The sequence below is a fragment of the Hakea prostrata genome, chromosome 2, assembly GCF_041222555.1.
Source record: "Hakea prostrata isolate BN-2017 chromosome 2, UWA_Hpros_2, whole genome shotgun sequence".
Taxonomy (NCBI): Eukaryota; Viridiplantae; Streptophyta; class Magnoliopsida; order Proteales; family Proteaceae; genus Hakea; species Hakea prostrata.
Window position 1 is genome coordinate 20973721 of NC_142601.1, and position 10699 is coordinate 20984419.

The 10699-nt window shown below is 37.1% G+C and overlaps 1 pseudogene across 1 annotated transcript; it reads left to right on the plus strand.

The window, feature by feature from the left end:
- Positions 1 to 7758: 7758 nt before the first annotated feature.
- LOC149024009 (hypothetical protein At1g04090 pseudogene) lies at positions 7759 to 10699 on the plus strand (annotated as a pseudogene). Its single transcript, XR_016171418.1, is given in 2 exon segments — positions 7759 to 8023; positions 9475 to 10699. The product of XR_016171418.1 is annotated as a hypothetical protein At1g04090 pseudogene (transcript).

Consider the following 10699-nt stretch of genomic DNA (forward strand, 5'->3'; position numbering starts at 1 on the left):
TGGGCTAGAGATGTGTGATTATGGGCCAACTCCGAAATATTGAAGAGATAAAGAAGGCAAATTTGATCTACGGCTGAGATTTTAAATCAAATCTACAGAGATATTATTGAGAGAGTCCAAATGGAAAAGAGTCCTTGCATACCTCAATATCTTATTTCCTATCTTGGATTTAATTAAAGAAAGAAAAAGAGGAAAAAGAATTATATTCAGAAAGAAAAAGAGGAAAAATCCCGTTTTTGAATGCTTCTGTCCAGTTTCGATCAAACCCTTCATCGAATGGTCATCTGATGTCCAATCGTGCTGATTTTTGGAGGAGAGCTTCACAACTACTTAAACCTCAAATCCAACGGTGGAATTATGCATCTGATCTCTCTAAATTGGCGCGATTAGTACGTCAAAACCCTAATTGGCTGAGTCAGATAGAAACCCTGAATTTTATTCAAATTCAGTCGTGCTTCATATCTCATGTAAACTCTATAAAAGAAGAGCATACTCCATCAAAGGAGAAAATGTTCTAGAGCTTAGTAGAAGCATTCTTTCTTCTCTCTTCAGTTTATCTAGGTTTTCTTTAGTTTTCTTTGCTTGCATTTGTGAGATTTTAATTTCTAGATTGAATGTTTAGGTTTAATTTTTATGTAATGCAATTCAAGTTCAAGTTTCAAGTTTTTAGATTCGTTTTTCTCTGGGTCTAGCAATTGCAGATTTAGATCATTCTAGATCTAGATCTGGTTGTTAGGGTTGGTTGAGATTCGAATCGTTTGTTCAATTCGCAAGTAAGTAACCTTCTTTACTAATTTTCTCTCCTCCCTCCATTCCCGCTTCTATCTACCCCTCCATATTCTTAATTTAGGATTTACTTTCAGCATTTATTTATTGTTCTCCCATCCCCTGGATCCTTGATCAGAGATGCCTACAGTCGTGCCTCTCTTTGGTTAAAGCTTTTTTTTACTTTCTGTAATTTACTTTCGTCATTTACTTTCCCGCAATTTACTTTCAGCATTTATTTATTATTCTCCCATCCCCTGGATCCTTGATCAGAGATGCCTACAGTCGTGCCTCTCTTTGGTTAAAGCTTTTTTTTTACTTTCTGTAATTTACTTTCTGTCATTTACTTTCTGCAATTTACTTTCAGCATTTATTTATTATTCTCCCTTCCCCAGGATCCTTGATCAGAGATGCCTACAATCGTGCCTCTCTTTGGTTAAGGCTTCATTTTCCTTTTATTGCTTTGTTATTTACTTTCTGCATTGTTTTTTTTCTTCTTTAATATCCATTCCCCCGATCGGTGGACTTTAAGCTACGGCAAAGGGTCCACGGTCAAAGTCATTATTATTATACTCCCCTTCCCTCGATCCAGAGTCGACACTCGGATCACTTCCCTTTTCCTTTTTATTTTTATTGTTCTCATTTTTTTCCTGTCTTTTATTTATGTATTGATTGTGTTTAATTTATTTTTCGTTTCAATTCGATTGCATTAGACGTATAGGTTAGGATTGTTAGTTTAGTTTAGTTAATTAGTTAACAAAAATTGAATAATTCCACTCTCACATTACTATTAAGAAATTGAATTATAAGTGGCATATCTCCTTGAGATCGACCCATTAGCTACACGATACTGGCGCTTTGCGGTTACTTTTAAATTTCACAAACATCTACCAAGTTGACTTTAGATACCACTGCGGAGAGACTCATATTGTCATACCTCACCCAACCAGATCCGGTCAATACCCAAATACCCATGGGGGTGATACACCGCAAGACCTAGGTTTAGTGACAATTCCATACAATATATGGTATAGTATAATCAAACGGACAAGAATAAATCAAGTTCAAAATAATAAGTTATCAAATCTGAAATAATGGTTACAATCATCCATTACTTCAAATCAAAAGTTATAACATCAGAGTTTTGAAAAGAAAAGAGGATAGTTTTTTTGCAGTGGAAATTAAATTAAATTAATTTTCTAATGGAATTCAACCCCATAAGAACAATCTTGGCATTGACATGAAGCTCCATGTGAGTCTACATCTTCTTCAGTTGCTCCCTCGAGAAGGTTTGCCGTGACGAATCTTCCACTTGGAAGGAGTCCTCATAATCTGCAATATATTCTAATAGAAACAGACATATAAAAAGGAATGAGTTTAACAGAACTCAGTGAGGTCAACTCAACATCATATCATGCATTCGTTCACAGGATTCCACACCACACATATAGCATGGATATCGATAATGTAATTAATAATAATGATATGATATGTGACTGATTATGATATTATGCTCTTAACTCTAACATGTAGTCTTTATGGTAGACAAGCATTAAGTTTATACACCAATCTCCTTTGGGCGGTCTCAGTCACTCTCCCTCAACAAGAAACGTCTATTGGGTTCTCCGCGGTTGTTGGGTAAAGTCCTATCAAGTCATGGTTGGGGTATAAGTCACCACTCTCTCACATCACCATTTGGTATGAGATTTGGCGCATGTCAAGGATAATCCTAGGCCCAGTGTAAAGTCATACGGTCTCGTACTACATATGGTCCAGATACTTCCCCTATGGCACCAACCAACTTGGTTCAGTATCCAATATCTCCCCTCATGCCTAGTGCCCTTTTGGTTTGATACTTTCCCACCTATGAATGGAATCCTCAATAGGAGGCATCTGTTGGATCATATTCCTTAACCCAGTGGTCATCCACATATAATGGACAAGATGTTCTCCATGTCCTCTCACGGGTTGATTACCGGTCTTGAGTGCCCAGAAGCCCTTATCTATTATATGCAACCATACCGCTCTGATGATCGTGGGTCTGCTTGACACTCAGGAGCTAGCTTGGAGAGAGGCTCGGTGAAATAGACATGTCTGTGAAGATGTGGACTACCTACACCTGGACAGAAAGACCATATGAAGCTTTACTATTCCCTGGGATTGGCTTTGGGCCTTTCCTGTGCAGCTTAGGTGGAGGGCGAAGAAGGCCTCATTGCCACTAACATCACGGGTTAACCGGCTTCAATATCCCTGCTGGAAGGGTAGTAGTACTTGGGAGGTTACCGTAGCCAAACACTTCTAGACACCTATCATTCATGCAGTTTGGTCTAGATGCAATCAAATAAGGTCACTAGGGTAATGGGCGAACCCACAACCCTAGTTTGTAACATATGATAAAAGGAGTAATATAATTTAACATCATCTATATATTTTCATATCAATAATTTAATATTTAAAAATAAAAGAAAAACTCAATTCATCCAATCCCATCCATCTTATACATTCTCATATCACCATTCACAGAATATTGAAAAATAGAAACAAATATATTTTCTTACCTTTCAATAGTCAAACACATAATCACAAGATAATACTAAAGCAAGGTAATATATCAATAATGAAAATCAACTAACATCATTAAACATGCAATATAAGGTTAAGTATATTCCTCACCTTTTACTTTGATCCTTTCTCCAAAGTCTCAAATTCACTCCCACAAGTTGGTGACTAAAAGATAATAAGCCTATTCATGCAAGAAAATTAATAATCATAAATTAGAGTCAATTTGGGTTTCAAAAGATATCCCAAAATCTTCCCATGAAAACACAATCTTGACCACTAGTTTAAAAAAGGTGTTCTCAACCTCAATCATGATTGGTCACTATTTCGCTACCGATTCGAAGTCGAATCAAAACGAAACTTTGGGAAAGCCTAATTGGCAACAAAAGGATCCTACGGGTACCTTCAATTTGATTCTAGATCAAAAAGGCCCAAATTGGTTCTCTCAAATTGCCTGCAGGCGTCTCAGAGAGTCAAAATGTTAAATCTTTTATAAGGATTCGCACCAACAACTCTTATATTAAAGAGCAACCTCAAAACAAAAATTCAAGAGCATCCAATAAACCTAACATGCTTCCACTACTGCATTCTCACAAAAGAAGAGAAGAGAAACCCCACAAACTATGTTTAAAGAGAAGGGTTTAAGAATTCCCACCTTTCTTCAACGTTCCCCCATGATCTGAGTCGCAAAGCACCTTTGATTGGATGGGGTCTACTCTTCTCCTTGGTTTCTTCTCCTCCCCAAGCCTTAGCCCCACTCTAGCATTAGAAAATGCGTTTAGGGGTGAGTTACAACCTAAAATAGGGTTTAAAAACCCGGAATCCCAATTCTATCCCGTAACTGGAAAAGGGATCGGGGGTTAGGTCACCCAACCGGCCACTCAACCGGTCAATGTTTGGACCCCCATCCAAAATCCGATTTTGGCGATTTTTGGTTTTGAAAGAAAGGTCTTTTGGTTATCTACATTTGGATACCTTAACCTTGTCAATCGGACTCTCCATCGTCGATCTACAGACGTGCCAAAATCGCCCTTTAATGCCATCGTGGTTAATCTTCTCTCTTCTCTTAAAATCTATGAGAGTTGTCGAGTCATCACAAGGTTCATACACAATCATTGGGTCCACTTCCGAACTTTCAAGCTCAACTCAAATGCCTCACATTTCATTGATTCAAGGCCCGGGTTCACGGTCTTGAAACCATGGGTTAAAGGGTTAAAAATCCGGGGGATTTCACATTGCACAATTCATACGTGGCATTGTCAACTAAGTTGGCCTCTCTTTCTTCTTGTTCCTCTTTGGCAATCCACAATTTGCCGATTTGTGATCCATCTAATTGCAATTAAAACGTTTTCCTTGGAACATTGGTTTCTTAGAGATTCCACCTTTAGGTCCCATATTGAAACCCGACTTGTGTTTGTCTTTCTTGTTCTTGGAGCTTTCACCACGCTCCACCACATTGGCCTTGGCAACAACAAGGTTAGAGACTTCCTCTCTTAGCCTTTATTGTCTTATTCTATGCGAAGTTTGACAATCAGATCTTCAACATTCATCTCTTTCCTTTTGTGCTTCAAATTGTTCTTGACGCTAGTCTTTGCGTGCAGGGGGTAGCTTCTCAATGATTGCAACTACTTGGAAAGACTCACTCATGGTCATTTCTCTCAGCATGAATTTCGTGGATGATCGTTTGGAGTTCTTGAACTTAATTCATCACAATTTTTGACTCTATTATCTTGAAATTCAAGAACTAATCCATAAGGAACTTTTTAGCACCAGCATCCTCATATTTGTACTTATGGTCTAAGGACTCCCAAAGTTCCTTGGCAGAACTCTTTGTGCTATACACACTATGGAGTGCATTAATCAAGCCTTTCAAAACATAGTTCCGGCATAGGAAATCAAATTGTTTCCATGAGTGAACAGTTTGTGCATTTGACCCATCCTCTCCAATAGTGGGAGGATTCTCTTTTGAGAATCTCACAAGATTCAAAGTTGTTAAATAAAATAACATCTTTTGTTGCCAAGATTTAAAGTTTAGTCCTCCAAACTTTTCAAGTTTCCTCATGGTGATTCACAAGAACCGAAACCGCCAATGGTTGAGTCGAGGCCATAGGAGCCTTCACATTCATGTCATCTCCCATATTTCAACCTGACAAAATATGAAATGTGAATCTATTTTATGATTGTTGGCCAAACTAATAGTAAATCAGGAGAAATTTGATATTATCAGGAGAAATCGGAAGATAACAATCAAAAGAATATATCAAAGCTATTTAACATGGAAATTGAAATACACCCAAATGGAACCTTAATCAAAAGAAATAGAATAAAGAGGAAGAATCGTCGAGGCACATTAGACGCTTTCCTTAATACAGATGCGTCCCCTTCGTTGTGTGCCTAAGGATCTAATGGACGTCTGTTTCCCAAGATACAATGATGAACAATGGTATACATAGCATAAAGTAGACTGCCACAATGAACTTGATAAATGCCTTCCTTCTATCACCGTAAAATTCAAATCGAAAAGATTCTCAAACCATTAACAAGACTCATAAAACATTAAGAAGACTCTCAAAGCAAACTTAGTACAATTCTTAAATCAAAAAAGATAAACCCAAAAAAATGATTTTCTTCATCAAGGGGGGATCCCAATTTATAGTGGAGATCTTTAGTTAGTACAATGAACATACCATATTACCATCAATGTCTCATTAACAAGCATGGGAAAACGAAAAATCCTTGTCATTTATAACCAAACTTAGAAACAAAGAGTTTGGGTTCTTAATAAATCAAGTTTGGGAAATAAAAAGTTTTGTCATTTATAACCAAACTAGAGAAACAAGAAGTTCCTTGGGAGATGAAAGTTCTCATAACCCTTCATTCATGAACAATGCTTGGAAAATCAAAAGCCCAAATGTTCATTAACATTTTATGCATGAACTATCCTTGGAATTTAAAACACCAAATTTTTCATAGTTATTTCATTTACTTATTTTCACAAAATCTCCTTAATGAATAATTTTCATTCACTAATGCTCAAAGAGTCATATTCTAATGGATTCATTTGACATTGGGTTACAAAAAGAAGCTGTAGAGGGTTGCTCTAAATCTTGCTTGTTTGCAGTCATACCAGTTACTTTACTATCTTAAGTTAGTTTCCAATTTAGACGTTGTCTCTGTAAGCTGCTCAGATTAAAAGTAAACAGAGAATAAACCATGATTGATCGATCCTAAGTTGATTCCGTATGGTTGAAGAACCACACCTTCATTGTCTCCATTGTGGCTTAACAATTACAACTCCATTCTCTCTTTCTCTCTTAGTTCTCTTCTTAACTTATCCATTATCAAGGTTAGTTTTGTTACACAATTTAACTTTTAAAACCTGTAGAATAATAAGCAAATAGAGAGAACCATGAACACAATAAGAAAAAGAGATGGATTTTGTTTCCCATGGGTAAAGCTATGGTCGACACCTGAAACCATTTGGAAGAAATCCATTTTTACCCATCACCAAAAAGGCAAAAACTAAAATTCCACTCCAAAGATGCTTTTACAATTCTTTATGGATAACAATCAGAGAAAATGGCTCAATCTCCCCATAAAGTTAGCATATAGCTTCCGTCTTTCACCACACATTTAGGTAGATGACTTACTTTTGAAACTTGAGAGCTGAAGTGGACTCATAACAAGACCATTGTACTTGACCAACAAAAAAAATAACCAGAGAAAAGAAAAATAAATAAAAATAAGACCATTGTTGCACTGTGCTTTCCAAAATAAAATTTTTTTTTTTTTTTGGTGGGGGTGAGGGTGTGTGTGGGCTAGGTAGTCCTTTTTTGGTAGTTTGCACTCTATATAACCTTTTTCAGGATTTATTTTGTTATTCTGAGGGTGGCGTGGAGGGGAAGCAAGTAGTCTTTGCTTGGCCTTTTTAATTCTATTCTAAATTTACATTTTTTCGAAATTCAAACTCTTGACGTGCAACACTTTATTCACTCAATTTTTATTTTTTTTGGGAGAGGGAGTGGCAAGTAGTCATTTCTTGACAGTTTTCACTCAAGATAGCTCTTGACTTAGTGTTAATTTTGATGCCAAATGTTAGGTAACTTAATAAGTGTACCAAAAGATTCAAAACTAATAGAACGGGTTGGGTACCTGACATGATGCCAAATGTTAGGTACTTAATGAGTGCACGAGAGTGACCTTTAAAGTAAAGAGGTGGATCATAGAAGCGTGACGACGGACCGACACGTTGGCCTCTAAAGCAGAAACTTTGACTTCAACCATTGAGGCAATCAAAGCTACCGGTAATAACAGTTGAATGACAGGTAAAGTAAAGTAACCTGAAGAAAGGTAGAGGAGAAAAGACCACCTCTATCTCATGAGTCCTACTTTAGGCTCTCTCAAAATATCTCTTTCCTCTCTTGGACTGTAACAGTTGTTTTAGGGGAGAGATCACACTTATTCCTTTCGTGCTGCAACGACCGCGCGCCGTACAATCTCATCTTTGGAATCTGAATTGGGAAACAAATATTTCGGATACCCAGATAAGAAAAACTTTGAATTCCCATTCTGCTTTTTTCTTCCGAGACTTCCGAGATGTTTGGGTGCAAATGTTTCTTTTGGAGCGGAATCTCTGCTTTGACGTCGCCTGAACCTGAGCCTTTCTCTCTGCTGGCGCCACTCCCTAAATGGCCTGAAGGTGAGAATTCGAATATACAAAACTTTTTTTTTGAGTTCTCTTGTAATTTTAATCGTGGGCTTTGATTGTTTTTTTTCTCATTATTTCTTTTGGGTTTGTCTGGTTGATATGTTGGGGTTGTTAGATCATAGGTTTTTAGAGAAATCCCCTTTTTCTTACATGGGTTCTCCATTGTGGATTAAAACTGCAAATTATACCTGTTGGATGGTCCTAACTCCTAAGTTTCATTCTGGATCATCCTTGTTTTGTGGTTGAATAATGATTTATTATTCTGATCAATGATCTTGTACTTGGTGTGTTCTTACCTGTGATTTTAACATTTTAGTTACTTTTTCCTGAAGAAAAAGTGGGTAGAATTATTTGAATTCCCTTTCATATTCTTTTTCTTTTCTTTCACCAGTGTTAGGCTTTTGATGTTCTTGCAAACATAGCTGGTTCTATTTTCTGTTTCATTTGATTGATCCATATGTTGTGCAGATTGTGACGGAGAACACGTTGATTGTATTTGTTTTCTTCACTTATTTGTAATGTGCTTTGAAAATTGCCTTGCCGTCAACGGTAAAATTTTTCAGTTACTCCTGTGCAATTTTGAAAAATCTTAGCTGAAATCTATCTCCAGAATTTTAATTGCAGTCCTACGGTTCTTGGTTGGTATTTTCTCCATGCCTGATTCTGTTTTGTTTATGTAATTTTTTTTTTCTTCTTAATTTTTAATGATTGGTCGTTGTAGAGCTCATGAAGTTCTGTGCCACCTTTTAATTCATTGAGACTTTGTCATATGTTAATTCATTTTTCCACATTTTAGCTCTCCAAATTTCACATTTGGGTTGGGATGGGGAGTGCTAAAATATTTATGTACCCATTATTGGTTTGTAGAGTCAAGTATTTCTCCCCTTTTCTTGTTTTGAAAATTAGGTTCTGGTTGGACAAATACTTCTCGACAAAGTTCACCCCTACACTGAGACCGCTGAAATTTTGTGGGATTAGATTGCCAACTTGCTATAGTCATATTTGGTTGGTTACTAATTGGATCTTGTTAACCTTTTCAATCCTTCTGAAACTTTGTTAACTCTTCAATAACAAAAAGGATGAGCATATCACGTGAATGTATAGTTTTAGTTTTTTTTCCTTTTTATTCTCTTCATTGCAATTTGGTAATTTCTGAATGTTGGACTTTGTAAATTTGTAATATGAGAAGTTATGATAAATAACTAATGCTCATTGTGTTTTGAGATTTTTAGTAAATTTGTTGTGATGTGGTAGATGAATGTTGCTTTGCATGCATATCATGAGATGATGCAAACCCAAAACAACAAAATGCGTTGCCACTCTTGCTATTACGGTTTGTTAAATTTTTTTTTCCATCTACATTTATGTTGAGAACTTTGCTGATCCTAGTTGTTATTTTACCTCAAATACTCCATATATGCTGAATTATTTCATTTTTCCAGGTAAAGGTTTTGCCAGCGGAATAATTTGTCTAGGAGAAATAGAAGTGGTTCAAATCAGCAAGTTTGAGAGAGTTTGGAGTTGCAATGAATTCAAAGACACCAGAAAAGGTGCTATATTCTATAAACCAATAGGAATACCAGATGGATTTTTCAGCCTAGGTTACTACTGCCAACCAAATAACCAGCCTTTACATGGGTTTGTTCTTGCTGCTAGAGAAGTTACTGCTTCTGATGCAGTAGGTAGTCATTTTAGAAGTAGAAGTGGTTCTCCATCTCTTACCCAACCTATTGACTACACACTAATTTGGAGTACGGAGGACGACATTCATGATGGATGTGGTTACTTTTGGTTGCCGCAAGCACCTAAGGGTTATAAAGCTATGGGGTATGTGGTCACTAGAACGCCAGGCAAACCTTCACTTGAAGAAGTGAGATGTGTCCGAGATGATCTCACAGAGAAATGTGAGGCCCACAGTTTAATTCTTCACGTGCATCCAAATTCTAACAAGTTTCCGTTTTGGGTTTGGAAAATTAGACCTAGCTATAGAGGAATGTGGGCAAAAGGTGTTTCTGTAGGAACATTCTTTTGCAGTAGCTATGGAGATGAGTTGAATATTGCATGCTTGAAAAACGTCAACCTAAACTTGCATGCAATGCCGAATCTGGAACAGGTCCATGTTCTAATTAGATACTATGGACCTACAGTTTTCTTCCATCCAGATGAGATATATTTGCCTTCCTCTGTTACATGGTTTTTCAAAAATGGAGCCTTGTTATACAAAAAAGGGGAGTTTGATGGTGAAGAAATTGATGCTACTGGCTCAAACCTTCCCAGTGGTGGTACTAATGATGGAGAATATTGGATAGACTTGCCAAATGATGATAGGAGGAGTACTGTTAAATGTGGCAACATAGAAAGTGCAAAACTCTATATTCATGTGAAACCAGCCTTGGGTGGAACGTTCACCGATATTGCAATGTGGGTCTTTTGTCCCTTCAATGGGCCAGCTACCATCGAGGTTGGGGTTGTAAATATTGCACTAGAGAGGATAGGGCAGCATGTAGGTGATTGGGAACATTTCACACTTCGTTGTAGCAACTTCACTGGTGAGCTTTGGAGTATATACTTTTCGCAGCATAGTGGTGGTGAATGGGTGGATGCGTGGAACTTGGAGTACATTGAAGGGAACAAAGCAATTGTGTATTCATCAAAACATGGTCATGC